The 22,220-nt window shown below is 41.7% G+C and overlaps 1 non-coding gene across 1 annotated transcript; it reads left to right on the top strand.

Annotated features, from left to right (window-relative positions):
• The first annotated feature begins 21,826 nt into the window (after positions 1-21,826).
• LOC124620889 lies at positions 21,827-21,933 on the top strand. The gene has a single exon (XR_006980401.1). It is a non-coding gene; the product is annotated as a U6 spliceosomal RNA (small nuclear RNA).
• The last annotated feature ends 287 nt before the right edge of the window (positions 21,934-22,220 follow it).

Below are 22,220 nucleotides of genomic sequence, written 5' to 3'. Positions count from 1 at the left end.
CTTGACGTCTCCTAGACTAATGGCAAATTCATGGACGTAATCGAAGGCCACTCTCCGGCTCGAAAAGGTTTCGAATGTCGGTATTTTGACTCCCAGTTTTTCTCTAAGCCACATCATGAAGATACACGTATGTTAATTCAAGTAAGGACACGCTTTGTATCTTCGACAACTTACTACAGCAGAAAGTGTACTCCAATTCTGACAAGGTGGACTGCAAGCCGTTGGGCGGATATGAGATTAGTGATCTTCTGATGCCCGACGGGTCATTTAAATATCTCGGAGTAATACCGGACTTAAGCACTACTCTAGGCTTAGGCATTAGGGCGGTTCCTACTGGCCGACTAGTACAATTCAGCGACTTATGATTGTTTTTCCCAGTCGATGAATTCAGGGGCTGCTGCTGCTTCTTTATAAAGCAGCTCCTCATCCGCCCTTACCTGGCTGAGTGGACACTTTTTCAGACTTCATTCAGAAAATTTAGGGGACATACCGTGAATCGAAAGCGTGTCCTTTCGCACCAAAGGCAGCTACGTTAATCCTGCTTTGTATCTTTTTTCAGGTGATTACGAACATTAATTTTTTTCACTGATCACAAAATTGAGTCGTGGAAGGGAGGGCAGGCATGGTCGCGATGCCATCTCTCAATCCCCACTCCCTCTAAGACCCATATGACGGGAAGGAATTAGATCAAGGTAACTGACTTAAGTGGTTTTTTTAGAGTGGACGGCGCGTCACTCAAAAATGGCTCAAATGGCTCTGAGCACTATGGGACTTAACTTCTAAGGTCATCAGTCCCCTAGAACACAGAACTACTTAAACCTAACTAACCTAAGGACATCACACACATCCATGCCCGAGGCTGGATTCCAACCTGCGACAGTAGCGGTCGCCCGGTTCCAGACTGTAGCGCCTAGAACCGCTGGGCCACCCTGGCCGGCACACCGTTACTGGGTGAAGGGAGGCGGGTGAGAGGAAGCGTGGCTGGAGCCCTATGGTGTGAGGGCTGTGACAAATACATGAACTCAGTAAAAAATAAGCAGTCAACCTCTCAGTTCTTCCGGCGCACATGCAGGTCGTCGGCATGGACATGTTGGAACGCCGTACTGTTCCAAAAATGATCGTACGTGTGTCAAGACTGGAGGAGGTAGGGTACTCCCCAAATACGGGAGGCGTGAGCGGGGCGACGGGTGGGCGAATTGTGGATCACACTGCACAAACAGTTTTTTTGGAAATTTGTGGTAACGTCTTATGGGACGAAACTGCTGAGGTCACTGGTCCCTAAGCTTACGCGCTACTTTATCTAACTTAAACTAACTTATGCTAAGCACAACACACACCCCTATGCCCGAGGGAGGACTCGAACCTCCGACGGGGGCAGCCGCGCGGACCGTGACAAGGCGCCATAGGCCGCGCGGCTACCCCGCAGGGCTCACAAATTGTTCTCAAAGGTCCAACGATATGTAGGGGAATGTTCGAGCGTACTGCGAGCTTCCAGTAACAGGGCATCCACGTTCAAGTTGAAGTGTGGGGATTCGCGGGAAAGTTAGGCGATCGGCTGATCTCGGAACTGCGTGATAGCGCGGTGCTTTTTTTTCTTTTGTCTTCAGTCTTCTAACTGGTTTGATGCGAACCCTCACGAATTCCTCTCCTGCACCAAACTCTTCATCTCAGAGTAGCACTAAATTATTTCCAGGATGTACTCCAATCTCTGTTCTTCGTCTACAGTTTTTGCACACTACAGCTCCCTCTAGTATACTGGTTGTCATTCCCGGGTGTCTTAACAGGTATTCTACCATCCTGTCCCTTTTCCAAGCACTCTTTTCCTCTCTGATTCTGTGCAGAACCTACCTCCTTATTCCTTACCTTACCAGTCCACCTAATGTTCAACACTCGTTTGTAGCACCACATCTCAAATACTTCGATTTTTTTCCATTCCGGTTTTCTCACAGTCCATGTTTCAGTACCATACAATGCTTTGTTCCAGATGTACATTTTCAGAAATTTGTTCCTCTAATTAAGATCTATGCTTGATACTAGCAGAATTGTTTTGGCTAGGAATGCACTTTTTGCCAGTGCTAGTCTGCTTATGATATCCTTCTTGCTCAGTCCGTCATTCGTTATTTTGCTGCCTATCAAGGTAGCAGAATTCCTTAACAGCGTCTACTTCGTAAACATCAATCATGATGTTAAGATTCACGATGTTCTCACTTCAGCTAATTCTCATTACTTTCGTCTTTCTTCGATTTAATCTCAGTCCATATTCTGTACTCATTCCACATAGTATATCATATAATTCTTCTTCACTGTTTCTCAGGACAGCAAGGTCATCAGCGAATCGTATCTTTGATTTCCTTTCACCTTAAATTTTAAGTTCACCCCTGAACCTTTCTTGTATTCCCATCATTGCTTCTTCATGTACAGATTGAAGAATGTGGGGGAAAGACTGCATCCCTGTTTTACACCCTTTTTAATCTGAGCGCTTCGTTCTTGGTCGTCGACTCTTATTTTTCCCTCTTCGTTGTTGTACAGATTATATATTACCTATATCTCCCTGTGGCTTACCCTTCTTTTTCTCAGTATTTCGTACGTCTTGCACCATTCAACAGTGTCGAGCGCTTTTTCCACGTCGACAAATCCCGTAAACGTGTCTTGACTTTTCTTTACTCTTCCTTCCATTATCAAACGCAATGTCAGATTTGCCACTCTCGTGCCTCTACCTCTCCTAAGGGCAAACTGATCGTCGTCTAGCACATCCTCTTTTCCATTCTTCCATTATTCTTGTCAGAAACATGGATGCATGAGCTGCTAAGGTCATTGTGCGATAATTCTCGCACTTGCCAGCTCTTGCAGTTTTCGGAATTTGTGGATGATGTTTCTCCGAAAGTCAGATGGTATGTCGCCAGATATATACATTCTACACACCAACGTGAATAGTTGTTTTGTTGCCACTTCTCCCAATGATTTTAGAAGCTCTGATGGAATATTATCTATTCGTTCTACCTTATTTGCTCTTAAGTCTTCGAATGCTCTTTTAAATTATTATGATTCTGTTACTGGATCCCTCGTCTCTTCTAAATCTACTCCTGTTTTTTCTTCTATCACATTAGACAAATCTTCCTCCTCATAGAGGCCTTCAATATACTCTTTCAACCTATACGCTCTCTCCTCTGCGTTGAACAGTGGAATTCCTGATGCACTCTTAATGTTACCATTCTTTCCCTTATCGTCACCGAACTTGTGTTTCTGTATTCCTGAGTTTCCCTGAACATTTTTGTTCTTTCTTCTTCCATTCCTCTCGAACTGTATTTCCTACTGATCCCTTCCCTATTGCTGTGTCTATAGCCTTCGAGAACTTCTGACGTGTCTGGCAGTCCCTTAGTACTTCTGCATCGCACTTCTTTGCGTAATATTCCTCCTGTCTAAACACTTCAATTTCAACCTACTCTTCTTCACTACTACATTGTCATTTAAGTCTATATCAGCTCCTGGGTACCCCTTACAATCCTATATCTGATTTCGTAATCTCTGTCCGACCACGACATAATCTAACCGAAATCTCTCTGCATCACCAGGCCTTTTCCTAGAATAACTCCTCCTCTTGTCATTCTTGAACAGTGTTTTCGCTACTACTGGGTGAAATTTATTACAGAACTCAATTAGCTTTTCTCCTCCTTCACTCCTAATCCGAATCCCATAATCTGCTGTAATCTTTTCCTCTGTTCCTGCCTCTACAACTGAAGTTCAGTTCCCCATGAGAATTAGATTTTCATCTCCTTTTATGTACGGTATTACCGTTTCAATATCCCTATATACTTTCTCTATCTCTTCACTTACAATGTCGGCAGGTATATCTGAACTATCGTTGCTGCTGTTGGTTCGCTGTCGATTCCTACAAGAAAAACCCTATCACTGAACTGTTCACTGTAACACAGTCTTTGCTTTGTCTTCCTATTCATAATGAATCCTACTTCCATTCCACCATTTTCTGCTGCTGTTGCTGTTACCCTATACTCATCTGACCAGAAATCCTTGCCTTCTGTCCATTTCACTTCACTGACCCCTACTGTATCTAGAGTAGGAGAAAAGTCTTTAATGTCCCATCGACAACGAGGTCATTAGAGACGGAGCACAAGCTCGGATGAAGAAAGGATGGGGAAGTTAATCGTCCGTGCCCTTTCAAAGGAACCATCCCGGCATTTGCCAGAAGTGATCTAGGGAAATCACGGAAAACCTAAATCAGGATGGCCGGACGTGGGATTGAACCGTTGTCCTCCCGAATGCGAGCCCAGTGTGCTAACCACTGCGCCACCTCGCTCAGTCTACTACATCTAGATTGAGTGAGCTTTTGCATTTCCCTTTTCAGATTTTCTAACTTCCCTACCACATCCAAACTTCTGACATTCCACGACCTGACTCGTAGAACGTTGTCCTTTCGTTGATTATTGAATATTTTTCTGATGGTCAACTCTCCCTTTGCAGTCCCCTCCCGGATATCCGAATGGGGGCACTATTTCGGAATCTTTTGCTAATGAAGAGATCATCATGATACTTTTCCAATTACCGGCCATATGTCCTGTTGATGCACATTACGTGTCTTTAATACAGTGGTTTACAATGCCTTCTGCATCCTCATGCCGTTGATCACTGCTGATTCTCCACCTTTAAGGGCAGTTTCCCACCCCAAGGACAAGAGAGTGCCCTGATCGTCTGTTCGCTCCTCCACCCACTTTGAAAAGGCCGCTGGCAGAATGAGGGTCACTTAATAAGCCGTAAGTCTTCGACCGCCAGTGCTGATAATCAACAAAAGTTTAAGCGGTGGCGGGTTTCGAACCAGGGACTGATGACGTTTTCATTACTTGACGCTACACCTAGACCACGAAGAGAGGGGGGGGGGGGAGGGGAAATCGCGTGGTGTTTAGCCGGGGAGAAAACAAGAGTGTGTAGGAGGAGTAGGAGATGGGGGTGGAACGCTTTAAGGTTAATACTACGGAGTAATATGGAACGGATATTAGGGAAGCAAATAGATAACATACTTGTTCTGGATAAGAGCGGGACATCTGTAAAGAAAATCACGAACAATATTACAAAAGAGTCTACGATACTGACTGTGTGTTTGGAGTTCTTATCAACTAAACACGAAATTTGGAATTGAGCGACACGCTGCTTAAGCCTCAAATGTGAAAAAAGTACTCGGAAACTTGTACAATGATCCATGAAAGAAAGATGATGTAGTTCTTGAGAAACCCATTTGTGAGAATGTATTGCCGGCCGAAGTGGCCGAGCGGTTCTAGGCGCTGCAGTCTGGAACCACGCGACCGCTACGGTCGCAGGCTAGAATCCTGCCTCGGCCATGGATGTGTATGATGTCCTTATGTTAGTTAGGTTTAAGTAGTTCTATGTTCTAGGGTACTGAAGTCCCATAGTGCTCAGAGCCATTTGAACCATTTGAGAATGTATTGGAAGCAGACACTGTAATCATTATCCCGCCAGCCCCGTTTATTTCATTTTTGGATCATTACAATGAAATAAGATGGATTAGGACACGTACAGAGTCACGTAATCACTTTCCTTTTCCTTCGTTTAGTATGCAAATGGAACTGGACACAAACCGGTTAATACTTTAACGCACGATCGGCCCCCGGCATTCACTGTACAGTGTGGTACGGAGTCTACGGCCGAGGTAGACAGGATGATAGTCTGGCCATGGAAAAATAAGAGTTTCTGAAGAACATAAGTCCGTTAACACCCAATAGAAGTTTAATGGTTAAAAAGTCTATCCTGCGATTCAGGACACTAAGCAGCGAGGTCTTCAGCGCGAAAGCCTTTTCTGAAGACATTTGGGGCATAGCCTTGTGCGGAAGTGAAACGTGGACGAGATTCAAACAAACTACCTCCTTATTACTAAACTTATCCTCACAGCTGTGTAACACTGTTAAAGTACGATTTCCTTTCTTTTCCTCTAAGAACTGAAATACACAGTACTGTTGTGACAGAGCAATATTTATCTCACAGGTCGTTACCAGCGGAAAAACACAAGAGCACAAGAAAGACGCATATGCAGCTGTTTAAAAGACTCTGACTGAAAAGTTGGATACCACCTGCCGCCTTCTACCTTCCTCAGTACCTGCACAAAATGTTGGCTTGCGAATATGTTCGCATGTAAGTCACCTCTGACTCCCACAAGTCCCCTAACCGCAAATCCCTCACAAGTAATAATCCATCTCTGTAAGTCGCTCATACCCATCCACTCCCACTTGCCCATTCCCACTCACTCATCCTGCACGAGTCTTCGTCTCTTTGTATGTCTCTGTCACTGTCTCCTGTCTCACAGTCACTCTCTTCTTCGTTCTGTGCAACATCTACTGTCTCCCCTCACCGTCACTGTCTCTCTCTTGCTCTCTCTTACTGCTATTATCTCATTCATTCATTTCCACTTCTGCTGTCTGTTCTCACTTTCACACACTCTCTCTCTTCTTCGTTCTCACTGTCATAGTCTGTCTGTCTCGTTATCACTGACTCTCATCCACTTCCATTTTCTCCTCCTCTTTGTTTCTGTCACTCTGGCACTGTCCCTTTGACACTTTTCCTAGCACTGTTCTATCACTGTCAGTTATGTTTCACTGCCACTGCCACTGCCACTGCCATCTTTCCGCTCGTTCCTTTCCTTTCCCTGCCAAAGCAGAGCGTGTGACTAATATGAAAATAACTACAACTGCCAGTTAAATTTTGATGGTTAACTTATGTGAAACTGAAATAACACAAAACTATTTTTACACTTCAGATCGGATTTTATGGACATAAAAATTTTTCATGTGCTTCAGTACTACGACATACGGTTGCCAGAAAACTTCTGATGATAACGGAAAGACTTTACCCATATTTCTCCATGCTACGTCGCTTCATGAACTGCTTTTCTGCCTCACACCGGATTTTATATGCGTATTTGACTTGTACAAGTAGGGTAACTTTGAACCTCTGAATCTCGGAAACTGATAACTACATCAAGAATACAGGTTGTTCGAGATCAATATCTTAGGAATATATCGTAAACATTACACCAATTTACTGTTCATAGCCGACTTGGAATCCTCGACTCGGTTTTGGTATGAAAAACTGGTAAAAACAATCTTTTTTGTGTCTATAGAACCTCTCTTGAACTAATGGTGCCTCTACAAGTCGCTTAAGGACCACAACAGTCAACAACCAACGCAAAAATACCAATCGATTTGCTCCATTTACCTAGACAGGAGGAAGTGTGTAACATTCATACATTGACCGGGTACTGTAGGACAGTAACACTAAGACGATTCTTCTGTCGGTAATAGAAATGGTCCGTAGTTAAGGGGCTATCCAAAACACTTAACCCTACCTCTCTACCAAGAAGAGAAAGCTAGGCACGGACACCGGAGGAATCACGTTTTTAAGCGCGGCATTCTGGAACATACTAAATAGCGCATGTTGTTGTAAGCGTAACGATTAGTCATCTTCCGGCTCTCTAGGCCATCTACAGACGACTTATAGACTACACAGGTAGCCCACACATCATCAGCGAGAGTTTACTGCTGTACAGTATTTTGTGAGGCGGAAATCTGAGACGAACCCAGCATTAGCATCAAGGAGCGTGGCATTCTGCCTGATACCCAGACACACGCTTGCCTGTCTACCAGTCCATGGCCGTTAATTTGACGTGCGAATCCGATCTGAGTCTGGTTTACCTCCCTGTCTCGCAAGCTAGAACGCTGGCAATTACCATATACGAGACGATGTTAACGTTTCCGGAAAACAAACCGGAGACAGAACCGTGTACTGCAGGATGCCATCTTGAGCGCAAAGAGTAAAGTGGGCATTACTGTTGTGAGTAGCAAATCCTGCGAGAGACTGGGGCAAGATTTTTTTCTGACAGAGCACACAGAACGTAATCCTGAAATTTGCATATAATCGACATATATACAGTTGTGATGTTATTATCAGTGTAATACCTATACAAGTATATTTGGTAGTAAGAAAAGAAATATAATTCCTCTGTAACGAGCCACCGTGGACCAAAGGTCTCTTTTAACAAAATACACAAATAATATCGTCAAAAATTTTGTTGGTGGACTCCACGTTCATCCTGAAAATGTAGAGACGAACATGTAGAACGAGCAGCAATGATGCTGGTACAGATCAGGCAGGAGGCTTTTGCGAAACTGCAGTGTTAGCTAATCTACTGTGTATACGTTTGGAGTCCTCGTCTTGTGGACACGACCGCAGGCGTAGGATATGTTCAAAGACCCATTCCTTCACTTTAACACGTCAGTAGAACTAGGATAATGGAGATACCTGAAAATCTCAAATGGGAATTATTGGTCGAAAGACAACTCTCCTCTCAGTGATCCTTGTTAGGTTCACGTAGAAAACGAATATTCGAGACAGAATTATGTATCCTCTATCGTAAGACTGCGATAACAAAGGCCAAAACGTTTACCCAGTGGCTACCTGAGCTCTTACTCTTCGACCTTCATCCTTTACATGAATGAACTGGACCAGAATCTCCCTGTTAACGATAAATAGTAGACTTCTTCGTGCTTACCCTAGTCTTTCGCGGATAACGAAAATGTCTGCCAGGAAGCCTAAGTGAAGGTAGCCATAACCTCGGAAAATAGTGTGTGGATCGCAGAAGAAGCGATGTAAAATTTTAGTCACTAATCTCTTCGATGGTTTGATGCCGCCCACCACTAACTCTTCTCTTGTGCCAACCATTTCATATCAAAGTAGCAATTGCAACCTAAGCCATCACTTATTTTCTGGATTTATTCTAATCCCTGTTTTGCTGTATAGTTTTTACCCTCTACATATCCTTCCGTGGAAGTTAATCCCTAATGTCTTAACAGGTGTCCTATCAACCTGTCCCTTTCTCGTTTCAGTGTTTTCCACACATTCCATTCCGCGGCGATTCTCTTTAAAACTTTCACATTCTGTGCCTCATCAGTCCACCTAATTTTCAACATTCTTCTGTAGTGAAGTAACTCCAGTGTTTCGATTCTCTTCTTTTCGGGTTTTCCCACAGTCCACGTTTTACTGTCATACAATTCTTTGCTCCAAACTCACATTGTCAGAAATTTCTTCCTCAAATTACAGCTTATGTCTGATATTAGTACACTTTTCCTGGGTAGGATTGCCTTTTTTGGCAGTGCTAGTCTGCTTATTCATGTCCTCCTTGCTCCTTCCGTCATTGGTTATTTTGCTGCGTAGGTAATAGAATTCCTTAAATTCGTATACTTCACGGCCATGTACGCTGATGAGATTTTTGCTCTCTTGTGCTTTTATCTTCCCTACAGGCAAATTGATCATCATCTAACAGATTCTTAATTTTCTTTCCATTCTTCTGTATATTATTCTTGTCAGCAACTTGGATGTATGCGCTGTTAATGTCATACGCATCTACTATATAAAGCTAAGCTATTGAAAAATACTATGTTACTACATGTCAAACACTTCGATTCTCTGGTTTTTTGGTTTTACAATAGGTCATGACCGATTCCTACACAGAGCTGCGCTTGAAACGCACATTCTTAGAAATACATTGCTCAAATTAAGGCCGATATCTGAAGCTCGTATAGTTGTTGTAGCCTGGATTATTTTGTTGTCTTACGGGATCGTTTTTCGGAACGTTGAAATTAGTGGCGTAACCGCGAGCTGTGTAATTAATTGAGCTTCATGGTACGAGTGATTGTTACATAAAGTAACATGAAAACGGACTTGCAAGGTATTGGGAAGTAAGGAAATGTGATGGAAGCGAACTGGGTCACATTGCTAGTGAACGGAATGTTGGGATTGCCAGGCGCCCCGTTGCGCTTTTCGGAGAAGGGACCTTGAGCAGTGGCGGCCACACGATGGCCACGGGCTGTCACAACTTTCTCTGGTTCCCTGCTGCGCCACTGTGCGAATTCCGCAACAGGGAGAGCTTCTTGTGACGGCTACTTGCGACAACGTTTTATAACGTCAAGTGAGGAGGAATCTTAGCAGAAAGCACTGTTGTCTATTTATTTATTTTATTTATTTATTGTTCTGTGGGACCAAATTAAGGATAAGTCTCCATGGTCATGGAACGAGTCAAAACATGAAATTATAACACGATAGTAGAAACAGATAAAATGAAATACAAGAAACGTATTCAGGCGACAATTCGTGAGTTTAAATAAAGAAAATCAACAATGGAACACTGGAATTTGCTTAATTTTTCAGCTCTTCCAGGAGCTCCTCAACAAAATACAAGGAGTGAGCCATGAGGAAACTCTTCAGTTTGCACTTAAAAGCGTTTGGGCTACTGCTAAGATTTTTGAGTTCTTGTGGTAGCTTATTGAAAATGGATGCAGCGGAATAGTGCACTCCTTTCTGCACAAGAGTCAAGGAAGTGCATTCCACATGCAGATTTGACTTCTGCCTAGTATTAACTGAGTGAAAGCTGCTAACTCTTGGGAATAAGCTAATACCGCTAACAACAAACGACATTAAAGAAAATATATACTGTGAGGGAAATGTCAGAATTCCCAGACTATTGAATAGGGGTCGACAAGAGGTTCTCGAACTTACACCACATATAGCTCGAACAGCCCGTTTTTGAGCCAAAAATACCCTTTTTGAATCAGAAGAATTACCCCAAAAAATAATACCATATGACATAAGCGTATGAAAATATGCGAAGTAGACTAATTTTCGTGTTAAACTGTCCCTTATTTCAGATACTGTTCTAATGGTAAATAAAGCAACATTTAGTTTCTGAAGAAGATCCTGGACATGGGCTTTCCACAACAGCTTACTATCTATCCGAACGCCTAGGAACTTGAACTGTACGGTCTCGCTTATAATATGCCCATTCTGCCTGATCAAAATATCAGTTCTTGTTGAATTGTGAGTTAAAAACTGTAAAAACTGAGTCTTACTGTGATTTAGCATCAAATTATTTTCCATAAGCCGCGAACTTATTTCATGAACTACATTATTTTATAATGTTTCAATATTATACACAAGATCCTTCACTACCAAGCTGGTGTCATCAGCAAACAGAAATATTTTTGAATCACCTGTAATACTAGAAGGCATATCATTTATATAAATAAGAAACAGCAGTGGCCCCAGCACCAACCCTTGGGGAACGCCCCACTTAACAGTGCCCCAATGGGACTGAACATCACTACCACTGTCAATATGGCGGAGAATTACCTTCTGCCTTCTGTTCCTAAAGTAAGAGGCGAACCAGCTGTAAGCTACTCCCCTTACTCCATAATGGTCCAACTTCTGCAGTAATATTTTGTGGTCAACACAATCAAAAGCCTTCGTTAAATCAAAGAAAACACCTAGCGTTCGCAACCTTTTATTTAATCTGTCCAAAACCTCACAGAGAAAAGAAAATATAGCATTTTCAGTTGTTAAACCATTTCTAAAACCAAACTGTACATTTGACAGCAAATTATGTGAATTTAAATGCTCCAGTAACCTTGTATATACTACCTTCTCGAAAACTTTAGCAAACACCGATGGCAAGAAATAGGTCTATAATTGTCAACATTATCCCTGTCTCCGTTTTTATAAAGTCGCTTCATTACCGAGTACTTTAATCGGTCAGGAAACTGACCACTCCTAAAGGAAAAGTTACAGATATGGCTAAGTACTGGGCTAACATACATAGAACAATACTTCAATATTCTGCTAGATACCTCGTCATATCCATGAGAGTTGTTGGTCTTTAGTGATTTAATTATTAACTCAATCTCCCTCTTGTTAGTATCATGGAGGAGCATTTCAGGTAACAGTCTCGGAACACTTTTTTCTACGAGCGCTATATGATTCCCTGTTGGGACTAGGTTTCTATTTAGAATGAGATTTTCACTCTGCAGCGGAGTGTGCGCTGATATGAAACTTCCTGGCAGATTAAAACTGTGTGCGCCGACCGAGACTCGAACTCGGGACCTTTGCCTTTCGCGGGCAAGTGCTCTACCATCTGAGCTACCGAAGCACGACTCACGCCCGGCCCTCACAGCTTTACTTCTGCCAGTATCTCGTCTCCTACCTTCCAAACTTTACAGAAGCTCTCCTGCTCCTCCTAGGTTTCTATTTAGTTCAACTGCTACATTCACAAACTGATTATTAAATACTTTACATATATGCGACTTATCAGTAACACGGATATTCCCACTACACACTGATTCTATATCCTCCACCTGTCTCTGCAGACCAGCCGTTTCCTTTACAACTGACCATATGGTTTTAATTTTGTCCTGAGACTTAGCTATTCTATCTGCATACTACATACTTTTTGCCTTCCTAATAATTTTTTTAAGCACCTTACAGTACTGTTTGTAATGGGCTGCTGCATTTAGATTTTGACTGTTTCTAACGTTTTGATATAATTGCCACTTTGTTCTACAGGATATTCTTATCCCTCTAGTCAGCCACCCAAGCTGCCTGTGCTGGTACCCTGTTTTGAACGTTCTAACGGAAAGCAACTTTCAAAGAGCACGAGAAAAGTATTGAGGAAAGCATTATATTTATCGTCTACTGTATCAGCACTATAAACATCTTGCCACTCTTGTTCCTTGATAAGGTTTACAAAGGTCTCTACAGCAACTGGATCAGCTTTCCTAAAAAGTTGATAACTCTATTTAACATGAGTTGCAGCACAAAAATCTTTTCGAGTTAAAACTTGTGCATCATGATCTGAAAGGCCATTCACTTTTTTGCTAACAGAATGCCCTTCTAGTAATGAGGAATGAACAAAAAATGGTTGTTCTACTGTTCCCTTGCGCTCTCGTTGGAAAGAATACGGTTTGCATAGGATTATATGAATCAAGGAGGTCCACCAGCATCCTTTTCCTTGCAGAATCACTTATACAATTAATACTGAAGTCACCACATATTACTAACTTTTTGTATTTCCTATAAAGTGAACCAAGAACCTCCTGTAGCTTTAGCAAAAATGTTGTGAAATCAGAGTCTGGGGATCTATAAATAACAACAGTTAGAAGTTTGACTCCACTAAATTGAACCACACCTGCACAACATCCAAACACCTTTTCAGTGCAGTCCTTTGAAAAATCAATTGACTCAAATGGGATGCCGTTTTTCACATACATGGCTACTCCCCCACATCGCAAAGAGCTCCTAGAAAAGCTGCCAGCCAACTTGTATCCTGGTAAAGGAAGCCTCTGAATTATCTCCTTATTTAAGAAGTGTTCAGACATACCAATAATTTCAGAGTCAACATCTATAAGCAGTTCACTAACTTTATCTCTAATCCCTTGTATATTTTGATGAAATATACTAATTCCCTCATTACTCTGATACCTAAGCTTTGTCAAAAGTGGTTTCTTTGTTAGAGAGACTTCCCTTAAGCAGGAATACCTATCAGCTGACTTCAATCTAAAAAAGGTGCAGTTCTAACAACCACTACTGCAGGAATTTTCCCATGAGTGATCCCACCACTCCCACCTATGCTGTCACCTATAAGCTTTGCCAACCTCCCCTTCCCATACCTGTTGAGGTGCAGGCCATGTCTAGTGAACCCCGTCCTGCTGATAGACTCCACCGACACCACTGAAATGTGACCCATGCTTTCTGTCATCAGCGCACCGTCAAGTCTCATGTTATTATGCTTGCCGGCTGTATTAAGATGAGGCTGATCGTGACGCTGAAACAGTTCCACGAATTGCACATTCGTGTTGCCAGTCTGAGTGGTTATCTTTTCCAGGTCACCATCTATGTTATACTCCCCATCCCTATCAATACTATTACCAGCTCCACCCACAATCACTACCTGATCCTCTTTAGTAAAATCCCTACATAACCCCCCCCCCCCCCTATGTTAACAGTCACCTGAACCAATCCTGCATTACGCTTCACAATGCTAGTGGCCTGGTACTCACTGCCCAACACTTCCTGCAACTGCTGGCCTACACCTCTACCATGAGACCTACCTAACACCAGAGCCTTCTTCTTTTCTTAGACATTGCAACTGTCCTAGCCACCGTAACTGCTGAGGTCGGCTGCATACTTTCTACATCTACAGCTACTAGAAATTCCTCTCCACTAGACTCTGACAGTTGGTCTTATCTATTGCAAACACCAATAGTAAAACTATCTGAAAATCTCCTTCTCCTAGCAGATCTCTTGCCAACAGCCAGCTCCCATTCCCCAACCCCCTTCTCCCTCCTCATCCTTTCTAGCTCCTCCTGTGCGTTTTTCAACTGCACCAGAAGGAGACAGATCTTACACTCCTGCTCCTCTATCAACTTACTCTTGCTACATAACATGCAGCTCCAGGAGAGGATCTCACCAGAATGCCCACTGGCTTCCCCACTGCATTCCCCCCAGTGAAAATACTTCGAACAAGTCTCACACCGCAATCCACTACTCACGAACCTACGGCAAAGCCCACACTTCTCACTCATGGTAAAATTTTACAGTTATTGAAACAAGAAAACTACTTTATCTAAGTTCCGCTAGTACAATAAGAAGATGTTAAAAAACTGGCTACAATAATCACAAACTTACTCTACAAGGGAGGTAACTAGTATTATTAACAGTATTAATCAACAGCAAATGAGAATATAACAAAGACTAACACAGGAAGAAAATCAAACGTCTAATGACACAGTATCGAAACTGATAACAGTTCCAAAAAATTTCTTCTGAAATTATTTCACCAGGAAACACCAAGAACACCGGTTGAAGACTACTAAAGTTCCTAAATAAACCACTATACACAAACAATTAATTAGTACTTAGCTTTCGAAGCGCCGCTACAGCTGCAACTGGTCAGCGCGGAATGTCTGGCGAACATAGACAAGACTTTTGCGATGGACAGCAGTGATCGTTATCGGGAAGTTGAAAAGAAAGCCCCCAGTCTCTGTAAACTACGGTACGCCGCTGACTGCACGGCTCTTACAGAAAAAGGTGCAAAGATGTTTCCTTCCGACGAAACTGTTAGGAAGAATTTCACTAGTCAGCCAAGTTAAACATAGCACACAGAGCGGAACTTGCACTTTTAGAGACGCATTTTTAGTAGCTGGAGCTCGCAAGAAGTAGTATCCAGCCTATCAGGTCTAACTTCTAAAGAAAAGCTCGGTAAAGTGAGGCTTCCTTGACAGATGCTGCCGCACAGTCAAATTGCAGTTCATCTTTCTCCTCTTTCCTCCCGGTCGCATTACAGAGTTTCTCCGCAGAACTTCTACTGAGATCTCCATCACAGATCTTCAACTTACGACGCCAACTTACGAGGAAGGACACTGGCGCTGCCACGGATAGAGGTATCAGTATTTCTGCCACCAATAGCTACAATATAGTGCAACTGAGCCGCTTGTACATGTGATGTGGGGAGAGTTAAAGCCGTTTACAACTTTAACATAGTACAGATTCACTGTAACGAGTTATCTTGCAACTAATGAAACGTTTACTTCAAAAGTCCACAATAGGTGCCAGGTACTACATTCATAATTCTACGTATTTCTTTTAGCAGTTATATCCTTCACTAGCTCATTTCACGATGGTTCCTGAGTACTTTTGCATGTTATTTTCAGTATTCCTCCCAACCCCCATGTCATGTTAACAGATCTGCTTTTGCACAGGTTGCCTTAAATAACTATTTATCGAGATGTTGCAACGGTATGCCTCTATGAAATGTTATTGATAATTAAGCATTTTTGTCATAGTTATGAATTGTTGAAATGCCAAACAAATGAAATGATTAATATATCCAATTTCATTCCATTCCACATTATTGATAAGAAAACCATCGCATGTCACCGCTTCTGCGTCCATTACGTGTTATTTTGCATCCAAGGAAGCAGAATTCCATTACCTGCCCTTTCGATGTTAAGTTTTTCGCTAATCTCAAGTCTTATAATCCCCTTTACTTTCGTATTTGTTTGGTATACCCTCACTCTGTACACTGTATTCATAAGACTGTTCATGCCACTCATCACGTCCTGAAATCTAACGTTTGATATTTCTCATTACATTCATCTTTTTTTTATACATCCTCAAGCCACAATGCGTTTTCAAGACTGTTCATTGCAGTTCACACTTGTAATTATTATTCACTTTCACTGTGAATAACTACGTAAGCAGCGAATCTTGTCATCTACACATTCACTACGAATTTTACTCCTACTCCTGGAATTTTATTTCAGTTCTGTCGTTGCTTTATCAATGAATAGTTTGAACATCAGTCATGGAACACTGATTCCTCTGTCTTATAACCTTTTTAACCCTACCATTTCTTTCTTGGCTTTTCAGTAATGATGTTCCCTTTTGGTTTCAGTACATGATGTATTTTACTCGTCATTCTGCATAGTTTAAGGAAAACGGGTGCACGCTGGCACTTTTTCTTCCTGATTTTTTCCAGATCGTGTTTTACATATTTCCATTTCCCTTTTTATGTGGAAACATGGTACGCTGTTTCAGCATCTTTACAATCAAGTGATAAGGCTTCTCATAATTTAAGTACAAAAAGATTTTAATATAGTATTACCATTTGAGCCAGCCTGACCCGCGCACGAAACAAGTTGGCTCAGCAGTATGGGGCGAGATGACCAGTAACATTTAATTATTTAATTTCGTTCCAAAATTGGTTAATTAATTGAAATATATCGACGTTAATAACCACAATTTACTTAAAAAATTCGTACACCTTTATGAAAAAATTAAGTGCTAAGTTGTGTTGTCATTGTTATAATAGAAGTATAACAGAAAATTATCTCTGAAATTCTCATCAGCTTTCGTTTGAATGCTCGATGGGATTTTCATACATCATTCATAAAGAAGTCCTATCACGTCATTTTAACACTTGGGTTATTCGCACTATAATGCGTCTTTCACTGACGTGTCTGTCACTATTGCTGAAATTCTCTTTCGTTTGGTTGCTATTTTTCAAATGGCTTGGCTTTATGGGGCGGTGGATCACATAGGTAGTTGGGTGATGTGATGTTTAACTTAACAGATCTAGCGGATTACGGGTAAGCTTAAGCAATAAAAACATGACCAACGACATTAAGATTAAGTGTACTTGCTACGTGTCAGACCAAAAGTGAGTATCAGTGAAAATGCCTCTCTTTAGTGGGGACATACCTACGAGTAATTGCGTTTGGTAGTGCAGTTTTCACAATGTCTGGAGCTCACATAATGTTATTGGTACCTTTTTGCTGTCATTCATGCATCACTTGCTGAGTTTACTAACTTGTCATAGAGTCCTTTAATATTTCTGTCTTATGACTGTAGTTTGTGGCTACAGTGAGCTGGAAAAGACAAATATGTGATACCAATTTCCTTACGAAAATATGAGACCTCAGCGGATAAATGAGAACTGTGATTGCCAATTAGTACCAGGCAAGATTGGTCTTGGGAAAATGGAATGCGTGTTACAAAATGTTACATGTATTTAAAGAAGCTAGGGAAATTGGAAACAGGTGGCAAGTCACTATGGGACCAAACTGTTTAGGTCATCGGTCCCTAGGCTTACACGCTACATAATCTAACTTACGCTAAGGACCACACACACACACCCGTGCCCCAGGGAGGACTCGAACCTCCGACGCGGGGAGCCGCAGGGACCGTGGCAAGGCGCCTCGGGCCGCACGGCTACACGGCGCGGCAAGCTAGGGATGGGCACTACCTTTGCTCCCGGCAAGTCTCTGATAAAATGGGGCTTGAAAGTTAACCCCGGAGAAACTAAAAAATGAAGGCACACTAGTCCCAATTTCACTTACGGCAAAAGACGATCAATTACAATTACAAAATGATCTGCATGGTGCGAAAAGTGGCAATTGGCACTAAACAAAGAAAAGTGACAGGTCATCCACATAGGTACTAAAAGAAATCCGATAAATTTAGGGTATACGATAGATCGCACAAATATAAGGGCTGTCAATACGAACAGTACCTAGCAATTACAATTACGAGCAACATAAAATGGAAAGACCACTTAGATAATATTGCGGGGAAGGCGAAACAAAGATTGCGCGTTGTTGGCAGAACACTCAGAAGATGCTACAAACCCACTAAAGAGACGGCCTACATTACACTTGTCCGTCCTCTGCAGGACTATTGCTGTGCGGTGTGGGATCCTTACCAGGCAGGATTGATAGAGGACATCGAAAAAGTGCAAGGAAGGCAGCCCGTCTAGTGTAATCGCGCAATAGGGGTGAGAGTGTCACTAATATGATACGCGAGTTGGGGTGGCAGTCACTGAAACAAAGGCGGTTTTCTTTGCGGCGAGATCTATTTACGAAATTTCAATCACAAACTTTCTTTTCCGAATGCGAAAATATTTTGTTGACACCCACCTACGTAGGGAGAAATGATCGTCATAACTAAATAAGAGAAATCAGAGCTTGAACGGAAAGATCAAGGTGTTCCTTTTTCCCACGCGCCATTCGAGGGTGGAATGGTTGAGAAGTACTATGAAAATGGTTCGATGAACCCTCTGCCAGGCACTTAAGTGTGAATCGCAGAGTAACCATGTAGATGTAGATGTAGAACAAGCCATCCTCTTTCAGCAGATGTTACCCGCCCTACTGAACGAAAGAAAGGTGCATAAATGTTTGCATGGAAACCTGAAACTCGTCTGCTTACCTCACCGCCCGTATTCCCCAGATCTAGCAACTTCTGGCTATCGCATTTTTGTCCCAATGAAAGAAGCTATTAGTGGCTTCAGTTTAGCTGACGGGGAAGTCAAGGCAGTAGTGCAATACCGGTTACCCACATGCCCCAAAAATTTTTTTCACGTACAACTTGGAAGCTTGTCCAACGCTGGCACAAGTCCATGAAACTTGAGAGGGGCTACGCTGAAAAATAAAGAAGTATTGTATTCCATTCTTGTAACAGATTCTTTAAAACAATTTTTCCTATACTTTACAGAATGACCAATGTACTAGCTTGTTTAGTAGGAGCGTTGTCTTGGTGTACACAAAAAAGCCTAGAGCAAACAATACATTCAGTAACAAAAAAATATAAACTATGTGTCCTTCCTAGCTCAACAGTTTAGCCGGCCGGGGTGGCCGAGCGGTTCTAGGCGCTACAGTTTGGAACCGCGTGACCGCTACGGTCGTAGGTTCGAATCCTGCCTCGGACATGGATGTGTGTGATGTCCTTACTTTACTTAGGTTTGAGTAGTTCTAAGTTCTAGGGGACTGATGACCTCAGAAGTTAAGTCCCACAGTGCTCAGAGCCATTTGAACCATTTCAACAGTTTAACTCTGCTGAAGTGTTGGTCGAAAGATGATGGTATTGCTGCTACCATCCTCCTTGGTTGGTAACGTAATCTAGTAGCAGTTTAACGAAATAACGCAAATTGGCCATTGTGCACCTTTGGCTAATGTGCCCCAGTCTCTTTTAAACTTATTTCATTGCAATATCGGATATCGTGAACAGTTTAACGTCGGCAGACTGTTATCCGAGGTCCATGAATCCTATGAAAGTTCGTGATATGTCTTTTGTCTTGCTTCCGTAGTCAAACGGAACATTAGAACAGCATTTCCTGCGTCTTCATGTTACCTAATACCGAACTAGTCGTCAATGTTTCCTCAATTTACTTTCCCATTGTTTCATATTTTTTCTTGTGAGATATTCTGATTTATTAATGGCTAAGTATTTATCTGCCTTAACAATTTTACAGGTATTGTGGGTGGTATTTTTGCCGAAGTCTTATGGTAAGTCTCGTCAGAAATTCTGCAGAACCAACTTAAATAGTAGTCTGGTTGTGACTTCTCCAGTAATCTTCCAAATATCGAAATAATGTTATCTATGATTTCCAGCTTATTAAATCAAAAGTTTACCAAAGCCATTTTAAACTCATCATCATCGTCACCTTCCTTTCTAGGATTAGGCTGTTGCCTGTTGCGAACTCAAAAACAATATCATTCCCATCTTTTTCTGGTTCTTGTAATTTCTCTTTTCCCATTCTGCTTGTAGTTCAGGACCTTCTGAGCAATTCTGTGACCAGGCATTCTCAAGAGGTGTTGTCTCCAGCCTTCACGATATTTTTTAATTCTTTCATTCATACTGAAAATTTTTAATTCTGTTCTAATATCTTCGTTTCCAATCTTATCTCCGCTTGTGCAGCCCTTCGTCTTTCTTGGTAATCTCATTTCTGCTGTGTGGGATTTATTTCCTTTTTTTCCTTTGTTTGTGGTTACCCAGCTTTCGCTTCCGTATGATGACACAGGAAACGCCCATACTTTATATAATTTCGTGTTGTTCTCTTTTCGTACTTTAAGGCCCAATGTTCTGCTAAGGTACCTCAGACAGCTTGGAATTTTTCCAACTTACTTTCAATATCAGATTTACAATCAAAACGTTTAGCACAGCCTAAATAAGAGATTGAGACACTTGTTCAAAAACTGAGCTATCCAAAACAGTTTGTTATTGTTATGTTGCTAGAAATTTTAAAGTTGTACTTCTTACTACTACTTACCTTTGGAGGTCATTTTAAGCCTTTTGAATAATAAGGATGTCATCAGCAAACAAAAGTATATTCAGATATTCCTCATTCGTTATCTTAATTTCTTTGTCTATTTTACATTCCATTTTGAGAAGAATGGGGTCAACCTACATATTAAAAAGGATGCACACGACTGTCTAACGTCCTGGTTAATAATTATTTCCTCGAATTGACTCCTATCTGTGTTTATTACAATGCGCGTCGTTTTGTAAAGGCTTTCCACTACCTCTGTTAGGTGATAAGGATATCCACATTCAAATATAATTTTCCGTAGGGTATCATGGCCCACACGGTCAAGGGCCTATGGTTTTCTATATTAACTTTTCTGTGATGTTTTAAATTACAAACAGATTGTATGTGCCTAACGACCTGATGTAAATACACTTTGCTCTTCAGATATAATAGCTACTGTGATTTTTTTCACGCTGTTATTGATTATATTTGAGTACAGTTTGTGGCACGACAATTTTTACAGCCACTGAGTTTCCCTTTTTTGAAAAAAATAGATAACTTTTGCTGTATCCGAGGGTCTGGGACCTTGCAATTCGAGCACCATCTGCTCCAATAGCTGTTCTGTACTTCATGCCTTTCAAAGCCTCTTGTGGTTCGTCCATAGTAAGTGGATCTACTGTTTCATTGTACATTCTTTCTCCAGTGTAATCTTCAGCTTTCTGTGTAGACCACAACTCTGTATAACGATTTATCCAACGTTTACTGGGTATAATGTTGAGTGAGTCAGTGTCTTATTCTTCCATATTGAGGGATTTCACGACCTGGTATGCACATTGGTGTCCACCATGATGTACGTCGTGTTCTAAGACGCTTATGAATGAGACCCACGACTCTTGGCACGTTATGCGAAGTATTTGTTTCTCAGCATTCCTTTTTATTTTGTATTTTTCCCGGCTTTCAGATGTTTTTGTCTGTAGAAACTTCAAATAAGCTATTAGTTTTCCTTTAATGGCTTCTTTAATTTCTAAGTTCCAAATTCTGAACGTTTTTTTCCCTTTTACCAAGTGCTTCTGAGGCTGCTTCAGTGACGCTGGTTTTGATATTATTCCATTCTATATTGATGTCTTTATTGACTGGTAGTGAAGCAAGCTTTTCTTGGAGTATGTAGTGATAAAGTTTCCTAAGGCATGCCTCATGTTGTGGCATGTTCTGAACTCTGGCATTAATACCGAATCCCCTGCCTCTTTCAAATTGACTCTCATTTCGTCCTCACGCCCGCAGAAGCCTTCAGTGTTCCTTTTCCACCTCTCTTCCTCTTTATTTACGAGTAGACTTCCTCTCGTGCTCTTAATTTTGCAACACTTGCTTTTAATTTCACCGAAAGTAGTTTTGATTTTTATACTCGCTTCGGCCGTACATATGCTAAAATTGGAACGATACAGAGAAGATTAGCATGGCCCCTGCGCAAGGATGACACGCAAAATCGTGAAGCGTTCCACTTTTTTTTTGATTTTTTTTTTTTTTTTTTAACATAGGAAGTAGGTTACTGTACACTTGACCGCCCACAGCTTGAGTGCTACTCACCAGTGTGGGATCCGTACCAGATAGGGTTGATAGAAGAGATAGAGAAGATCCAACGGAGAGCAGCGCGCTTCGTTACAGGATCATTTCGTGATTGCAAAAGCATTACGGAGATGATGGATAAACTCCAGTGGAAGACTCTGCAAGAGAGACGCTCAGTAGCTCGGTACGGGCTTTTGTTGAAGTTTCGAGAACATACCTTCACCGAGGA

Source organism: Schistocerca americana, chromosome 6 (genome assembly GCF_021461395.2).
Source record: "Schistocerca americana isolate TAMUIC-IGC-003095 chromosome 6, iqSchAmer2.1, whole genome shotgun sequence".
NCBI lineage: Eukaryota > Metazoa > Arthropoda > Insecta > Orthoptera > Acrididae > Schistocerca > Schistocerca americana.
The sequence above is the reverse complement of the archived record's forward strand: the minus strand, read 5'-3'. Positions and strand labels throughout refer to the sequence as shown.